We start from the raw sequence: 18,115 nt of genomic DNA on the forward strand, positions 1-18,115 counted from the left end.
CCAGTCAAGCCACCACCCATGTCTGGGCTGGGAAGGTGGGGAAAGAGGCTGCTGCATGTGCTTGGGATGTCTTCAGCCATATGCATCTGTCCATCTGTTCGTCCACCCATCCGTCTGTCCATCCGCCCACTCATCTATCTGTTTATCAAGGTATAACAATACAGCTTTTTTATTCCTCTCCCTCTGTACCCTATTTGGGCCTTATTTATGTTTCTCTTCTTATAAACCACCTCATCTTTCTGTAGAGGTGTTTATTAAGTAAAACAACACCACCACATGATGGACATAAATATGGAAAAGACCGGTCGATTGGAAGGACTAATCAGTAGAGGGAGGTGTTTTCAGGGGCTTTAGACAGGAGGAAGATAGCCTAGGGCTGACAAATGGAGCAGATGAAGATAAATTGGCAAAGTAAGTAGCGAGACAAGATCTCTGTCCCATGTGACATGCATTTGAAAGCAGGCAGCCCAGCGAGGTAGAGCCATGAAAGGCTGTATGGACTGCGCTCTTCAAAGGGCTGTGGTTTTGTTCTGGGATCTAGTCTTAGGTTGTAAGCTGTTTGCTCTTTTCATTCTGTTTTTTCTCCCAGGGCTTGAAGAGATTCACAAAATAGTCTCAGGGTTGGAATTTCTCTTTGATTTTGGTCTTGGTCAGCAGGGATAGGGAGATTGTAACGAACATTTCATTAGGCGTGCGTGGTCTTAGATATGGTCAGTTTGACAGAACAGTTGCTCTGTTTCTTCATTAAAAACATAATTTTGTAAGTTTTGTAGCTTTTTGGAATATAAAGTAGTTGGATACTTAAAGCTCTCCCTGCTGCTTTCCCTTTATTTTTAAGTTGGACTAAGCAAGTTTCTTCCTTTTTTTTTTTTTTTTTGAGACAGAGTTTCGCTCAGTCGCCCAGGCTGGAGTGCAGTGGCTCGATCTCGGCTCACTGCAAATTCAGCCTCCCGGGTTCACGCCATTCTCCTGCTTCAGCCTCCCGAGTAGCTGGAACTACAGGCGCTTGCCACCACGCCCGGCTAATTTTTTTGTATATTTTTAGTAGAGACAGGGTTTCACCGTGTTAGCCAGGGTGGTCGCGATCTCCTGACCTCGTGATCCGCCCACCTTGGCTTCCCAAAGTGCTGGGATTACAGGTGTGAGCCACCGCGCCCGGCCGAGCAAGGTTCTTCTGAATGCATTGAGGTTGGGGGAAAAAGACCTAAAAAAGAAAAACACACTGAATAATACTTTCGACATATACGCGCAACCTGATTTTGCAAAATCTGAAATTACTATTTCTGGGTTTTCAATTATAGAACGTTTTCTGACAAATAATAGAATTTGCTGTATTTCACTGTAAACAGTTTTGAGAATGCACTAAATGCAGCAACAACCTTAGGATTAGTTATCACGACAGATTGGCATTAGGAAAAATGATTAGTATATTTTGTGTTGTGGAGGAATGAGACTTGAAGAGCAGAGTGATTTTTAAGTTGTTTACATCGAGGGAAGAGATGTAAAGTTAAGATTCCCTGGGCGTGGTGACTCACGGCTGTAATCCCAGCACTTCGGGAGCCCGAGGCAGGCAAATCACCTGAGATCAGGAGTTTGAGACCAGCCTGGCCAACATGGCGAAACCCCGTCTCTACTAAAAATATGAAAATTAGCTGGGAGTATTGGCGGGCGCCTGTAATCCCAGCTACTCTGAAGGCTGAGGCAGTAGAATCGCTTGAACTCAGAGGCGGAGGTTGCAGTGAGCCGAGACCATGCTACTGCACTTTACCCTGGGCGACAGTGCAGTGGAACTCTGTCTCATAAATAAATAAATAAGTAAATAAATGAATAAAGATTATTACTTAACTCCTTCCAACAATTTAAAATTTTTTGTCAAAGTCATAGATTAAACAAATAGTACTTTACATCATAATTCCCTTAGGCAGTGAATTTGAATTTTTTGGTTTGTTCTGTTATTTCTAGATAATGTGCTTACACTGCTAAACTTGGACTTGTTCATTTGAGATTCTACCTGCTGACTGTGTGTGGTCAGAGAGAAGGTGACGGGCCTGGACTGTGGAGGCAGAATCCCCTTGCTCACTGGCCATGTGTCCTTGAGCAAGACGCTTCAAACTTCTCTGTCTTATAGAATAGGAATAATCACCACCATCATCACAGTGGCTCTGAGGCCTACCTTTAATGTTTATAGGGCCTGGGGCAAGAGTACTAATGGAGACCAGATGGCTAAATATTTAAAAGGTATATTTAAATATTTACAAGGTATATATGATATGCCTAAATATTTAAAGGGTTCAAATCTAGCTCTGTCTATGGCCTGGCCCCTGTGTTCACCCAGGGCCTTGCAGCCTACTCTCCATCAAGACCAGAGTCTAACAGACCGCCTCACGCTTGGACCAGCCCTGAGCCAGCCCCGACGTCTGCCCGGGCAGCCCAGCGTGGATGCTGTACTAGACCCACTGATCCCCGGTATAGTCTTGGCAGCTCAAGCTTCCCAGGAGCCTGTCTCCATCCAGGGTGATTTTATCATATTCCCTCACACCTCGATTCTCTTGATTTCCAGGTACTTCTAAGCACCTCCCCAAAACTGTACCATCTGTGTTGGGGATCACAGGGAGCCTGTCCTGCCTGGACACCCACTTTTTCTCTGGTACCCCAAGGCAGGGGCTGTAATCTGCACATACATGCCCCCTCCCTCCCCACTCACCTGTCTCTCCCAGAATTCCTCCTTTTTCAGCCAGTTTCCAAAATTAAGATGGAATGAAACCAAACTTTCCCATGAGACTGAGAAGCACAGTCTCTGGGTTTCAGTGCTGAAGAGAAATGGGTTGTCTACCATGCAGGTGGGGCAGAGCCGCCTTTGTCTGGAGGCACAGGTGCTGAGTGCGAGTAGGTTGCTGTGGGGATCCATGCACTCACAGTGGCAAGCCTCTTAAAATAGAGCCCAGACACAGCGAACCTGTGCGGTTTTTGGTTCTGTTGCTTCGATTTTTGGAGCTCTGTAATTTCACTCCAGTGTGGACTTCTTTCCACCTCTTGTGCTGGGCCAGCAGAGGTAGAGAGTTGTCAGACTTAGCAAATAAAAAATATAAGATGCTCAGATAAACAGTGGAACATCCTTACACTACAAGATGATTTGTTTATCTGAAATTCAGATTTAACTGGGCATCCTGTATTTTTCTGGCAGCCTCATGAGGCCCTTTCAATTGAATTGTCTCCTTTAGTCTTGGGAGATGTTCCTGTATTATTTCTGTAATAATGTCCTTTCTGCATTTTCTCTTTCTGAAACGTTTTTTTTTTTTTTTTTTTTTTGAGATGGAGTCTCGCTGTGTCACCAGGCTAGAGTGCAGTGATGGCGATCTTGGCTTACTGCAGCCTCTGCCTGCCGGGTTCAAGCGATTCTCCTGCCTCAGCCCCCTGAGTAGCTGAGGCTACAGGTGTGCACCACCACACCCAGCTTATTTTTGTATTTTTAGTAGAGACAGAGTTCCACCATGTTGACCAGGATGGTCTCAATCTCTCAACTTCACGATCCACCTGCCTCAGCCTCCCAAAGTGCTGGGATTACAGGCGTGAGCCACTGTGCCCGGCCTGAAACACTCTTTTTAGTCAGATGTTGAACCAGCTGGATTGAACTTTTAATTTTCATGCCTTTTCTCGCCTATCGTCTGTCTCTATTTTCCAGTTACAGTCTTGGAGAGAGATCCTGATTTCCTTGATTCTGTTGTTTCACCTGTTTTATCTTTTATTTCAGTTATTAATATTTATAATATCCAAAAGTTCCTTCGTAACTTCCTGTCCATTTTTCTCTGAGGATACTAATTGTATATATATTCTTTTCTTCCTCTCCTTGTAGCATCTCTGTCATCTTTATTTTTGATTTTTGTTTTGATTTGGATCTCTTTTTGTGACAGAGGCTTTCCCATGCATCTGGTGATTATTGAGGGATGAGGCTGTGGAGAGCTGCCGGGGAGCTCTGTCTGCGCAGCTGCGGCCTGTCCTCCAGGAGCTTCTCTGGGATTCCTTGTGGAGCTGGACTCATCGGAGGGTCGCAGCAGTCATCATCCAGAATCTTTTCACTGGAGCTTTTGTTTTCCTAGGAGACTTGTCCGTGCTCCTGCCTGGGAGATAAACTTGATTTTAGGCTGTAGGGCTGGAGGAAATGGAGGCCAGCCTGTGTGTTCTGGTTTCTGTCTCATGCTCACCCTGTGGCCCTGAACCCTGAACTTCCATGGCTTTGATAGCCCAGAGATTCTCCTCTCCCTCCTCCTAGCTTCCCCAGCTGATGCTGGGTCGGATGCTCCCTGTTTCCAGCCCTGCCCCGCTCCCTCCTTTGCTGGCTCCAAGGCCTGGGTATCTCTGCAGCTCTAAGACTGACCATCCCCACCTCCATGGCAGCCCCTACTGGACCTTAGGATGGAACTTTGTGAGCTGGCGGTCACCTGCTTCTCCCCGTCCTCCTCCTCTTCCCCAAACTTTGTTGGTGCCTCGCCTTGGCTGTGACTCCATTCTGACAGCATATTGTTTTTGGTAACCATTAATGAGATATAATTCACATACCATGCCACCTGCCTCTTTAAAGCACACAGGTCAGTCGTTTTTAACATGTTCACAGAGTTGTACAGTCACCACCACAGTCAATTTTAGGATGTTTTCATCACCTCAGAAAGAAACCCTGTATCCTTTAGCTATGATGCCCAGTTCCCAACCTGCTAAGCAAACTCCTTACTTCCTGTCTCTATTTGCCTATTTAAACTTAAAAAATACTTTTAATGTCATCTTCGTAGGGTTTCAGGAGGGAAGGGAAAGAAACTCGTGAATTCACTCAGCCTTGTTTCATGGGCAGTCCTTGCCATGTATAAAATACTAAAATTCAAAAAGCATTCTGCCTGTTTCTGTTTCTGCCTTCAGAGTATTGACCCATGGCAGAGATGGGACCTTTCCTCTGGGTCTCTTTCTTTCTTTTCCTTTTTATGCCCTTGTTTAATGTCTGTGCTTGACCTGAACTTCTCTCTTCTGGAGCTGGGCGTTGCCAAGCCCACATCTGTGGCCTTCATCTCTTCTTGGCTTCTAGCACTTTTCTTTTTTCCTTTTTTAGAGACAGAGTCTAGCTATGTTGGCCAGGTTGGTCTTGAACTGCTGACGTCAGTCCTCCCGCCTCAGCCTCCCAAAGTGGAATTACAGACGTGACCCACTGTGCCTGGCCCCTGGCAGTTTTCAAGTGTCTGTAGAGCAGTTGTGCAGAGGAGTTGCCTTGGGGAGCTGGAAGGCCAGCTTGAGTCCAGGCTCCTCCAATATCTTCTTGGTTCAGAAGTAGAGGCTGTGGGCTGTGTGAAAATAGATAGGACTTTTAGTCACTTAATATATTTTACTATGATGTGTTTGCTATTTAGCCAGCACCTGCTCTTTGTAGAGCACTGCTGTGGGTAATTTTGCAAAGTGGAATCTGGAGCTCTAAACCAGTGGGGGAGAGAAGACAAATACACAAGCAGACAACAGTACCTATTACAAGTGACAATGAATGCACCTGGGGGCATGGAGTCACCAGTTAGCATGGCCTAAGGATTGCCCTGAATGGATACTGGCCTCTTAGCATTGGGGCTGCTCCTGGGGAACCCTGTCCCCATCTCCTCTGGAGCGCCAGGATTTCTGTGTTGGCTTCACACCCCACCCTGCTGTCACAGCCTGCCTAGCTAGTGCTGGCTTGCTGGTGGCCTGGGCAGTGGGTGCCCGCTGGCTCCCTTCCCTGAGGTTACCTCCCTTGCAGAGAACTGGACAGCTAGGAGTGACGTTAAGGTGTCACTACCTTAACAGCATGGTGAGGACTTCTTAGTCCACTTCTTCTTTGTCTTCTCTCTAACAGCAGTTTCTCCATGCCTGTTCTCCAGTTACTCTTACAGTGTTTGTTTCGGAGCATGGGTACCACTGCTGTGGTTTGGGGTTCCTGGCCCGTGTCACATTGTGGCTGCCCATCCCAGTGCTCTGCTGTCTGTGGGGCCTGGTCTGTGAGCCCAGCCCTGTGCAGCAGTGGTGTCAGTGTCAGCGTGGTGTGGAGGTGTGGGGTGGGCAGGGTTAGACGGGGGTGGTTGAGATCATAGCCCATCTTTGGCTAATGCTTGATGGGGAAGACGCAAGTCTCAAAGTCAAAAGCAAGAGTCACAGGGGACCCAGAAATGCTGAGATGTTTTGTGGGTTGATGAAATTTTGTTGCCTTTTTTTTTTTTAGATAGGAGGGTCTCCCTCTGTTGCCCCAAACTGGCGTGCAGTGGTGCGATCATTTTACTGCCTTTTAAGAGAAACCTGTGTGTTTATTTTTGTTTCTGAGCTCCAGGTGACCCTTCTTTTTTTTTTTTTTGGAGACAGAGTTTTGCTCTTGTTGTCCAGGCTGGAGTGCAATGGCGTGATCTCGACTCACTACAACCTCCGCCTCCTGGATTCAAGCGATTCTCCTGCTTCAGCCTCTCAAGTAGCTGGGATTACAGGCATGTGCCACCATACCCGGCTAATTTTGTATTTTTAGTAGAGACAAGGTTTCTCCATGTTGCTCAGGCTGGTCTCGAACTCCCGACCTCAGGTGATCCGCCCGCCTCGGCCTCCCAAAGTGCTGGGATTATAGGGGTGAGCCATCACGCCTGGCCCCAGGTGATCCTTCTAGTGGCTGATACCTAGAGTAGGACTGGAGGCACATCCACATTAGGAGAAAGGCTGTGCTTTTGGAAATGAATGAAATACACTAGGGAACCAGTGCCAGCACTCTGCGAAAGTACCCAAGAATCCACTCGTTTTTCTTTTTCCTCTGATCATACCATCATCACCTCACAACTTCCTCACTTTCTCTTCTCAAGAATATTAATTTAGTTTTTCCCATTTAATTATTAGAACAAAGAAAGGAAGAAAATATAGCCTTTTAATGTCTGTGTGCTTGGCGCTTTCCATGTTACTTGGTTCCATTTGTAGAATAACCCTGTGATACGTATGGCTGTTAACTATTAGTTCCCCTTTTGAAGATGAGGAAATTGAGGCTCTTCCTTCAGAGAACCTGAAGAATGAGTTCTTCATACTTGGCTAATGGAGAGAAGTGTGTGTTGGGGGAGGCATTCCAAGTCAGGGGCTCTCCAGAAGGGCAAACCAAGAAGGAAAGCTGGGCCTGCAAAAAACACGCGGAACGGCAGCAGCGCATGGTTGGGGGCAGATTATATTGGGAATTTGGTGTGAGGCCAAAGAGTTTGGACTTAATTTGGAAGATGATTCCAGGATTTTTAATAGGAGGAGTGACAGCTATAATTAAAAGGAATTTTAGAAAGATTTGTCTGGAAATTCTGAATGAGAGGCTGGAGACAGGGAGAGCAGAGCATTGGTCTCAGTGTGAGGTGAGATGGTCAAAATAGAGGACTGACAGCGATTATAAAGAGAATGAGGGTGCATCTCCAAAATAACACCAGGGAAGGGGGCAGGGCCTAGGGAGAAGAATTGGAGGTGAAATTCTTAGTTTGAGAAAATAATGGTATTGAAAGAGAGGAGTCTGATATTGAGTAAGAGATGACGAAGTTAGTTTAAGAAAGCTGAAATGGTTGTGGGATATCTGATTGTAAATACCTGCAAGGCACTTGAACTAGATATCTCAAGGAAAACAGAAATCAGATTTGAACCTCTCTAAAGTGAAGTGACTGTGGTTTGATGTGGGAGTGTTTAGTGAATACAGTTTTAAAAAAATCAGAAGTCTGAAGTTTAAACCTTGGACAGTGTGTGCATTTATAGATTACCCTTTGGAGATTTAGGAAATCTAAGAAATTTTTAGCATACATTGGGAACAGTTAAACTAATATTTTAAAACTTCCCCTGCATGTTCTCCTTTAGTAATAATAGGTGGTCTTTTTGCTTTTATCGTTCAATATGTTCTTCATATAAAAATTAAATGTGGCTGGCCATGGTGGCTGACACCTGTAATCACAGCACTTTGGGAGGCCGAGGCCGAGGCAGGCGAATTGCTTCAGCTCAGGGGTTTGGGACCAGCCTGGGCAACATAGTGAGACCTTGTATCTACAAAAAATACAAAAATTAGTCAGGTGTGGTGGTGTGTGCCTATAGTCCCAACTGCTTTGGAGGCCGGGGTGAGAGGAATGGCTTGAACCTGGGAGGGGGAGGCTGCAGTGAGCCGAGATCACTGCACGCTAGCCTAGGCAACCTAGCGAGATCTTCTCTCAAAAAAAAAAAAAAAAAGTATATGGTTAAGATGGTAAATTTTATGTTTTGTGTGTTTTAGCATGCTTAAAAAAGTTAAACATACACCTGGTTATATTTTAAAGGGAAATGGCAGTTCCTATTTATGGGTGTTAATTTTTAGAATTGAAAACCCAGTTATATTGCTGTTGCAGAAGGAAAGGCTGGCATTGTTAGAAGATACCTGAAGGATGGAGCGAGAGATAGAGATATTTCTTTCCTTGTGACCCCTATAACCAAATTCTTAGGAGGGACCTATTTTTTTTTAATAAGCTATTATTTCATATATTAAGTGATCAGTGATCCAATTGTTGTGTTGCCTACCATTGGCTAAAAAGATAAACCAAATAAATCATTTATCATCTCTGGCCAGACTGAGACTGGCTGTAGTCGTGGAAGATCATCTCAATGATTTTGTGTGCCGAAAGCATAGAGAATGCAAACTTTTGAAATTGTTTCTTTTTTTTTTTCTTTTCTTTTTTTTTTTTTTGAGACTGAGTCTTGCTCTGTTACCCAGGCTGGAGTGTAGTGGCATGACCTTGGCTCACTGCAACCTCCGACTCCAGGGTTCAAGCAGTTCTTGTGCCTCAGCCTCCCAGGTAGCTGGGATTACAGGTGTGCGACACCATGGCCGCTCAATTTTTGTGTTTTTAGTATAGACAGGGTTTCACCATGTTGGCCAGTCTGGTCTTGAACTCCTGGTCTAAAGTGATCTACCTGCCTTGGCCTCTGAAAGTTCTGGGACTACAGGCATGAGCCACCACGTCCAGCCTGAAAATTGTGTTTCTAATAACCTATGGTTTAAAAGTTGCTGCATCATTTTGATTAGTCACTGACCTTGAGGCAGTTTACTGATGAGAGGATAAAATGGAAAGCCAATATCTACATATCCAGAGCTGTTAAACCCTTTAGGAATGATTTCTTTTTTTAGGTTGCTTTTCGCCAATATTCTTTGGAAGTAAAAGGATTATAGTATACAACGTCTCATCCCAGCTCTCCTCTGTATTTTCACACTCCCAGGTTCTCCTTTTTTTTCTTTTTCTTTTTTTTTTTTTGAGACAAGGTCTGGCTCTGTCGCCCAGGCTGATGTACAATGGCACAAACATGCTCACTGTAGCTTCTGCCTCCAGGGCTCAAGCCATCCTTCCACCTCAGCCTCCGGAGTAGCTGGGACTACAGGTGCGCCCCACCACGCCCATCTAAATTTTGTGTTTTTTGTAGGCATGGAGTTTTACCATGTTGTCCAGGCCAGTCTCAAACTTGTGAACTCTTGGCCTCCCAACGTGCTGGGATTATAGGCATGAGCCACCATGCCTGGCCAATTCTCTTAACTATTTACTATTTCTATCTTACTTAAAAAAAAAAAAAAAATCAACTAACCAACAACAACTAAAGGCTGTGCCTTTTTTGGATTTCCTTAGTTTTACCTATTGTCCTTTTTCTGTTCCAGGAGTCCATCTAGGATATCACATTACATTTAGTCTTCAGACTTTACTTGGCCATGACCATTTCTCAGACTTCGTTTGTTTTCGATGACATTGACAGTTGTAAGGAATACTGGTCAGGGATGTTGTAGGAGGTCGCACCGTTGGGATTTGTCTGATGTGTCTCCTGTGGTCAGGCTGGGGTAGTGTGTCTCTGGGAAGAAGGTCTCCTGGCAGTGTGCCATTCTCATCACAGCCCGGGGACATACTGCGCGTGTGACTTACGGCAGTTGTTGCTGACCTTGACCACCTGGCTGAGGTTGTGTTCGTCAGGTTTCTTTCTCCACGGTAAAGTTGCTTTTTCCTCCCCTTTCCTTCCTGTCCTCGGAAGAAAGTCATTGAAGGGGCAGGGAGTTGTTCTTCACTGCATAAGGGTGTGGCATCTGCATAAATTACTTTGGAACTTCTGCAAAGGGGATAGTTTGCATATCCCATTTAGTTATTCCATCATTTATATCAGCATGCATTCATGGGTATTTATTTAATATTTTGGGTTGTTACACAACACCACTGTATTTTGTTGCTCAGATTGTTCCAATTTTCCATGGGCTTCTATGTCCCTTTGACACGCCCCATCAGTGTAGTTTTTTTGTTTTTTTTTGGAGGCAGGGGGCATTCAGCTCTTTCTTACTTTCTCACACTATAAGATTCATTGGTAGGTGCATTTCCCGCCCAATCCTAGATCAGTCATTTGTCTGTGGAGCTCTGGCTTCGTTCAGTGGAGAATGGTATGGGAAATGCAGCTCCGGGCAGATTGTCTCTTTGTTCAGTGGAAAGTGGTGTGAGAAATGCAACTCCAGGCAGGTTGTCTCTTCGTTCAGTGGAGAGTGGTATGAGAAATGCAGCTCCGGGCAGGTTGTCTCTTCATTCAGTGGAGAGTGGTGTGGGAAATGCAGCCTTCGGGCAGGTTGTCTTCTTCACTTTTGGTTGTTGTCAGGCACCTGCACCGGTGCTGGGTTCACCTTCTCCCATAACCTCACTTTCTTCTTTTTCCTATCTAATTTTGCCATAGATTGTCCAGCTCTGATTTTTACAGCTGTCAGATTTTTAGAAGACCAAGCTAATACAAAATTATTATTACTTGAATGAGAAATTGGCTGCTTCTTTTTGTGATCTGAATTCCAGTATTAATACTACATAGGAACCTGACTGTAAAGATTGAATTTGGGTTGATGGTGTTTTGGGACTGTGATTTGTCTTTTATTACAGCATCCTGGAATTTTACAGATTTATGAACCATAGTGAGACAGTTAAAACTTATTAAAGTTAAATTTTAACAAAGACCCAAATCTCAGAGTTTTGCATTTCTATATAATTCTTGGGGCTCCCTTGGGAAAACTCACTTGTGAGGTTCCTGAGGACCTGGAAAAGATGGCTCACAGATCTCACCTCCTCCTCCACCTATCTCCAGAGGAGAGAGCCTCATGTTTTGCAGGATGCAGAGAAGCAGGGGTCCTCTCAGATATGACCATTAAGGCTGCTGCTGCTTATGAGTTTTTTTTTTTAGATGGCGTCTCGCTCTGTTGCCCAGGCTGGGGTGCAGTGGCATGATTTCGGCTGAGAAGTTTTATACACAGTGAAGTGTTGTGTCTGTGTGTATTCATAATTTTGTTGTCATTTGGGGGCTGCAAAGACCAGGAGGGTTCAGGAGAGGATGATCAGGCAGCTGTGCTTCCAGTCAGCATCTCTTCCGTCTGCCTCCCAGGTTCTGACCTGGTAGATTGGTCATTTGTGCCTCAGCCTCTAATTCTGATCTTTGCCAGGACTCACTCCCAACCAGTGAGTTCTGTTTTTGACAAGGTGAGCCCCTGAGCTCCCCACAAGACTTCTGGCACCAGCCCTTCCCCGTAAGGATGATGCCCACTTAGCTTCTTTCCTTCTTTTGCTGAAAGCCGCAGTCTGACTAGGAAAGTTAGTCAATAAGATCACCACAGACTGTTCTCCCAAATGTGATTCTGGCCAAATAGGTCTCCTGCCTGGTTGTAGGTCTCTTATCTGTGATACTGAAATGAAAAGGGTAGGAATATTCTTTGACATTCTCTGACCACTGGTCACTCATTGTTTGAATGTTATGCTGTTTTGTGCTGTGTGTTTAATTATGACAAGGCTCCCTCTAAATATCAGTAGCCCCTTTCCATATCCCCGGGGTTGAGTGTATGCTGTTATCCTCATTTTTTTAAGTGGAAAATTTTTGGACACAAAGAAGCCAGGAACAAAGGGAACGCTGGTGCTGGAATGGAATCATGTTGCCAGGGGTGTTGTGCTCTCCCACTTACTGTTTGTGTGTTGTGTACCTGGGTTTTTTTTTTTTTTTTGAGACGGAGTCTCGCTCTGTCGCCCAGGCTGGAGTGCAGTGGCTGGATCTCAGCTCACTGCAAGCTCCGCCTCCCGGGTTTACGCCATTCTCCTGCCTCAGCCTCCCGAGTAGCTGGGACTATAGGCGCCCGCCACCTCGCCCGGCTAGTTTTTTGTATTTTTTAGTAGAGACGGGGTTTCACCGTGTTAGCCAGGATGGTCTCGATCTCCTGACCTTGTGATCCGCCCATCTCGGCCTCCCAAAGTGCTGGGATTACAGGCTTGAGCCACCGCGCCCGGCGTACCTGGGATGTTAAATGCTCTTTTTCTTCATGAAGGTTTGTCCATAGACATAGAAGAGGAAAAGCCAGTGAGTCAGGGAACTGTATGGATAGGCTTTGTATGCTCTTGCTTATTAATAAGTGACGAGAGTGTAAATCAGTAAGTTGTTTCATAGAGCTGAAGAAAGAAAGAAACAGGAAATTCATCAGCTCTTTGCATCCATTCATTCATCATTCATTGATTGGTAACTAGCAAAACATAGGCGAAAAAGTGAACATTGAAATAATATGAAAAGTGAAATAGTAAGGCGTCTTTGTGTTGCCTTCGATATTAGCTAATAATGACATTAGCTTATGAAGTTGGGGGACAAGATGCAATAAAAGTAACTAATGCATAACTTGCAACAACAAAAGTTTTTGCAGCCTTTTGGGCAGTCATTTTGGCATTTGTATTTGTGGATCAGAAAAAATGACCTGCAGATAGATCAAAATTTGGTGGCTATTGGCATCACTGATTTTGGAGATTTGTAATGCTCATTAGCATAATAGTGGGTCTTGCCTGAAAGAAATCTGTTTAACTTAGGAAAATCCAGCATTTGCTATGTGCATTTCAGTCTTGTCTTTGTGAAAGACCTAATAACATCCTACAGAACTAGTATCTGTGTTTTATGGTTTGTGAAATGCTGCCTGAAGATGTTTATTTTGGAGGTGGAGTTTTGCTCTTGTCGCCCAGGCTGGAGTGCAATGGTGCGATCTTGGCTCACCGCAACCTCTGCCTCCTGGGTTCAAGCAATTCTCCTGTGTCAGCCTCCTGAGTAGCTGGGATTACAGGTGTGCACTACCACGCCTGGCTAATTTTGCATTTTTAGTAGAGACGGGGTTTCTCCATGTTAGGCTGGTCTCGAACTCCCGACCTCAGGTGATCCACCCACCTCAGCCTCCCAAAGTGTTGGGATTATAAACGTGAGCCACCGCGCCGCCCTGGCCTGCCTGAAGATTTTTAATGTTTTCCTAGAGAAGGTGAAGGTCATTGACAAAACACAGGATTTAGAGGAACATGTTGGGAGGGAATATGAGGGCTTTAGTTTTAAGTTTGACCTAGTGTGGGAAGGGCCAAGCAGAATATCATCCCAGCAATGGAAAGACGACTCTTAAGGCAGAATTAGGGCTAAAGGTAGAAACCTGTTTGTTCTGACTGTTGTGACCATGGGAGTTGGTGAGGTTGCCTTTGAACAAAGGTAGATAACAAAAAAGAGTCTGAAGGGACTCATGAAAGGGGAGAAGAGGAAAAGCCAGTGAGTCAGGAAAAGCCAAGTGAGCTTGAGGCAATGCTGTGGGGTCCATGAGAGGAAAGGATGACCAGAAAATGAAATTCTGCAGGTGAGGTCGCGGGCAACATGAAAGGCGATTGGCAGCAAAAACAGGCACGCAGGAACATGGATTGGGAATGGATGGTTTCTGGAGTGTTTTCTTGCTGTGAGACTACACTGTTCAGCGACGGCATGCACCTTCCTTTGGACCTAGGAGGAAGGGACACTCGGGGAGGTGCCATGGCCACCTCAGGTCACTAGCTAATAGTGGTAAATAGGACAGCAAGGATTTCATCTCCAAAGTGGTCTCCTTTGTATTATGTCACATAGCCTGGGTTTTCCCTTTTTAACTTTTATGTTGAAGTAATTTTAACTTTAAGTTTTGGCTAGGTACAGTGGCTCACATCTGTAATCCCTGTGCTTTGGGAGGCCAAGGTAGAAGGATCACTGGAGCCCAGGAGTAACCAGCCTAGACAACCTAGCAAGACCCTCTCTCTACAAAAAAGAAAAAAAAAGAAAGAAATGTTGCGAAAATAGGACAGAGAATTTCTATGTACCCATTTACCCAACTGTGCTTAAAGCTCACATCTTGTGTCATTCTAACACACTTGTGAAAACTAGAAATTATCATTCGTACACTACTACTAACTAGATTTCAGCAGTTTTTTTTTTTTTTTTTACTGGAGGACAGTGTTTGTGCACAGTCCTTTTTCATTAGCCTTACAGCGTACAGTCAGAATTCTGTTTTCCGAGTTGTTTAGGTTAGTTTTTTCTTCCCTGCACCCTTCAGTGTAGTAATGTTACTCATTTGTAATACATTTAGGTTCTTGTTACAGTTGGTCTTAATTTTGGACGCCCTCTCCCATTCCTGGTTTTTATTTTTAAATTTAATATTTACACACAGTGAAATTCTCTAGGTTTTTTTTGTTTTTTTTGTTTTTTGTTTTTTGTTTTCTTTGTTTTTTTTTTTTTTTTTGAAACGGAGTCTTGCTCTGTGGCCCAGGCTGGAGTGCAGTGGCCGGATCTCAGCTCACTGCAACCTCTGCCTCCCAGGTTCAAGCAGCTCTCTCGCTTTAGCCTCCCGAGTAGCTGGAATTACAGGTGTGCACCACCACGCCCAGCTAATTTTTGTATTTGTAGTAGAGAGGGGGTTTCATCATGTCGGCCAGGCTGGTCTCGAACTCCTAGTCTTAAGTGATCCACCCGCCTCAGCCTCCCAAAGTGCTGGGATTACGGGCATGAACCACCACGTTTGACAGATGCACAGAAACATGTCTCCATTACCACATTTGTGATACAGAACTATTCCATGATCCCCAAAATTCTCTCCTTCAGCCTGGCTTTTTTTTTTTTTTTTTTTTTTTTTTTTTTTAATTTAAGAGACAGGGTCTTACTCTGTTGCCTAGGCTAGATTGCTGTGGCGTGATTGTAGCTCACTGTAGCCTCGACTTACTGAGCTCAACCAGTCATCCTGCCTTGGCCTCCCAAAGTGTTGGAATCACAGTCATGAGCCACCACGCCCAGCCCTGCCTGGATTTCAATGGTGGTTTCAAGAGAGTGGATTGTCAGAGGGCTGGGGAAGATACTGGGAGGAGCAGGATATGTCCCAGTACTGGAGAACTTGAGCTGTGAAGCCTGCGTGGCAAGAGGACAGAGCACCAAGGGTTCCAGGGTAAGGCTGGGGGACATCTCTCTATGCCTCTAGACAGATGGGATAGGAATGACCCAAAATAGAAGGGACAGACCAAGCTCACTGTGGAGGATCGGCTTGGCAAAGCCAGCCGTGAAGGTACAGGCAAGATTTGAAGGAAGGAAGCTGTGGGAGACCTCTTGACTGGTGACTATGATTTTTTAACTTAACCTCAGAAAGAAAAGGGGATGGAGTTTAGAAGAGGGAGAGAGATGAGTAACATCTGCAGGCCACAGCCTTAGGCCAGGCAGGGTGGCTCAAACCTGTAATCCCAGCACTTGGGAGGCGAGGCTGGAGGATCACTTGAGGCCAGTCTGAGACCAGTCTGGGTGAGAGCGAGACCCCATTTCTACAACAAATAAGAACTAACTGAATGTGGTGGTGCGTGTAAGGATCACTCGAGCCCAGGAGTTCAAGGCTGCAGTGAGCTATGATCATGGCACTGCACTCCAGCCTGGGCAGAAGATCCAGGTCCTGTGTCAAAGAAAAGAAAAGCAGCAGTCTCTGTGTCTTGGCAGTACGGGAGTTAATAAGGAAAAACAAAATTGCAGTGCTGAATGACGCTGAGGACCTGCTGTGGAGGGCCACAGGCAAGCCCTGAATTTCCCTGGAGCTTCTCTCCGGAAAAAAGCAAAGGAGCCCTCACTGTAGCTGAGCTTTCGTTTTGACTCAGGAGAGCTTGGAGTTGGGGAGCGAGCTTCCTTAGAGAGCTGTGATGTGAGAAGTAGGCTGAGTGGGGGAGGCTGAGCTTCCAGAGAAGGCTGAGGTTTGTAGGGACAGGGACTTTCCCTTAGTTGCATCTGATGTGCGAGGGGGGAATGGATGGGGGCGGGGAACCTGCTTTTATAACCTTGAGGGAGAAGTGTGGAATAACTGCAGCAGAGGGCTGGGGCTGACTTCACTCTTCTATTTCCCAAGGTCATGCCCTGGTTCGTGGCATTAGTAAGTGACTCCTGTGTTGATATTTCCAGAAGCAGTTTGAATTTCAGATCGGGAATATCAAGTGTTAACTGAAGAAGAAAACATACTACCTTGAGCAGAGTATTTGTATATCCATGATTGGTATCATCAGGTTTAAGGAAACCAGCAAATATCTATTTTGGATAATAGCAACTATATTTGCTAATTTCTTGTTAACTCACGCAGAATTAACAAAACGTGCATTCTGTTTTTTGTGCATATAAACTGTACTTGTACACTGTGTGTTACCCTGGTGTAGGCTGCTTAGAAAATGAAGCTCTTCTGCTGAGAGCAGGCAGAGTGTGATCAGGGTGCCCAGCAGTGCTGACGGGTCAGAGGGTCCAGGCGAGTTGTTGCTGTCCCATTGTGTCAGCTTTCTTCCCTGTGGCCGGAGAGGAACCTTTAGACCTGCAAGGTACTCTGGGCTGGCTGTCTGGACTCAATCAGGGTCTGACTAGCATGAAAGCTAAAGATAAAATGAAACTTTTCTTTGGCATTTTGTCACTGGCATAGGATCTTCCGATGGCAAGTAATTAAGAGATTCCATAGCTTTTTTCATAATTGCTTATTTTGCTTTTCCACACTTTTTCACGTGTGTGTGTCTGCGTGTATGCTATTTTTTTGAAATCCGAGAATCTGCCATTTTTGGGACCCAGTCTCTCCCACCCCTGCCTGCACTTCCTAGAGAGAGGCAGTGAACCACGGCAGCTGCTCCAGAGGTGTGGCTAATCAGATTTTTAGGAAAACTTGGCCCCCAAACTGACTTCTGTCCCCAGCTGGTTTAGGAAGAGTGAAGAACCATGAGGTCAGCCTGTGTAGCTGAACCGACGTGGTGTTTGGAATGGAAATGCAGTGAGAAAATAGATTTCCCTGATACACAGTCGAGATTGAAGTGGGATAAAAGCAGCAGAAGGTCGGTTGGAAGAGAGGAGAGAAGGTTTTTTTTTTTTTTTTCTTTTCTTTGGTGGAAGAGACACAATGTGCAGAGCCTTGGAAATTCTAAAGATATAAGAGATTGGTGATGGAGGCAGAGCTAAGGTTTGCATAATGGGATAATGGGAAGAGCAAGAATTTGAATGTAGGCGGCCAAGAGAAGTCAATCTCTGTGTTTCTTGAAGATGTATAAAAACTGGGGATACAGCCGGGCGCGGTGGCTCAAGCCTGTAATCCCAGCACTTTGGGAGGCTGAGACGGGCGGATCACGAGGTCAGGAGATCGAGACCATCCTGGCTAACACGGTGAAACCCCGTCTCTACTAAAAAATACAAAAAAAACTAGCCGGGCGAGGTGGCGGGTGCCTGTAGTCCCAGCTACTCGGGAGGCTGAGGCAGGAGAATGGCGTAAACCCGGGAGGCGGAGCTTGCAGTGAGCTGGGATCCAGCCACTGCACTCCAGCCTGAGCTACAGAGCGAGACTCCGTCTCAAAAAAAAAAAAAAAAAAAACTGGGGATACTAGCTAGATTTTCTAAGAGGAGGAAATTAAATTTGAAACATTACATACTATAAACATGTGTTATAAAAACATTTTATATTTGAAGGAAAGATAGGAAAGATGAAAACATGCTAGATCCATTCATTTATTGAGTTTTTTTTTTTGGGTCAGGCACAGTGGCTCACATCTGTAATCCTGGCACTTTGGGAGGCTGAGGCAGGAGGATTGTTTGAGCTCAGGAGTTCGAGACCAGTATGGACAACATAGTGAGACCCCGCCCTAAAAGAAAGGGAAAGGAAAAAAAAATGTGTGTGTGTGTGTGTGTATATATATATATATAAAATAATTATTTAAAAAAAATTCAATGGAATAAAAAATTGTGTCTCAGTGGCCAGATAGTGCCAGAAAATAGGGACTGGGAATCCTAAAGCAGACCTTGTATTATT

The 18,115-nt window shown here is 45.1% G+C and overlaps 1 protein-coding gene across 12 annotated transcripts in view; it reads left to right on the top strand.

The window, feature by feature from the left end:
- ZNF532 (zinc finger protein 532) overlaps positions 1-18,115 on the top strand; it is a 129,764-nt gene that overhangs the window by 36,437 nt on the left and 75,212 nt on the right. Inside the window, exon 1 of one of the 12 annotated variants that reach the window (XM_030926050.1) lies at positions 115-150. The exons of the other annotated variants lie outside the window; for them this stretch is intronic. The gene's annotated coding sequence lies outside the window, so the exon portion shown is untranslated. Of the gene's footprint in view, positions 1-114; positions 151-18,115 lie in introns of those variants that run through there. 12 annotated transcript variants of the gene reach the window in all.

This window comes from Rhinopithecus roxellana, chromosome 21 (genome assembly GCF_007565055.1).
Source record: "Rhinopithecus roxellana isolate Shanxi Qingling chromosome 21, ASM756505v1, whole genome shotgun sequence".
Classification (NCBI taxonomy): domain Eukaryota; kingdom Metazoa; phylum Chordata; class Mammalia; order Primates; family Cercopithecidae; genus Rhinopithecus; species Rhinopithecus roxellana.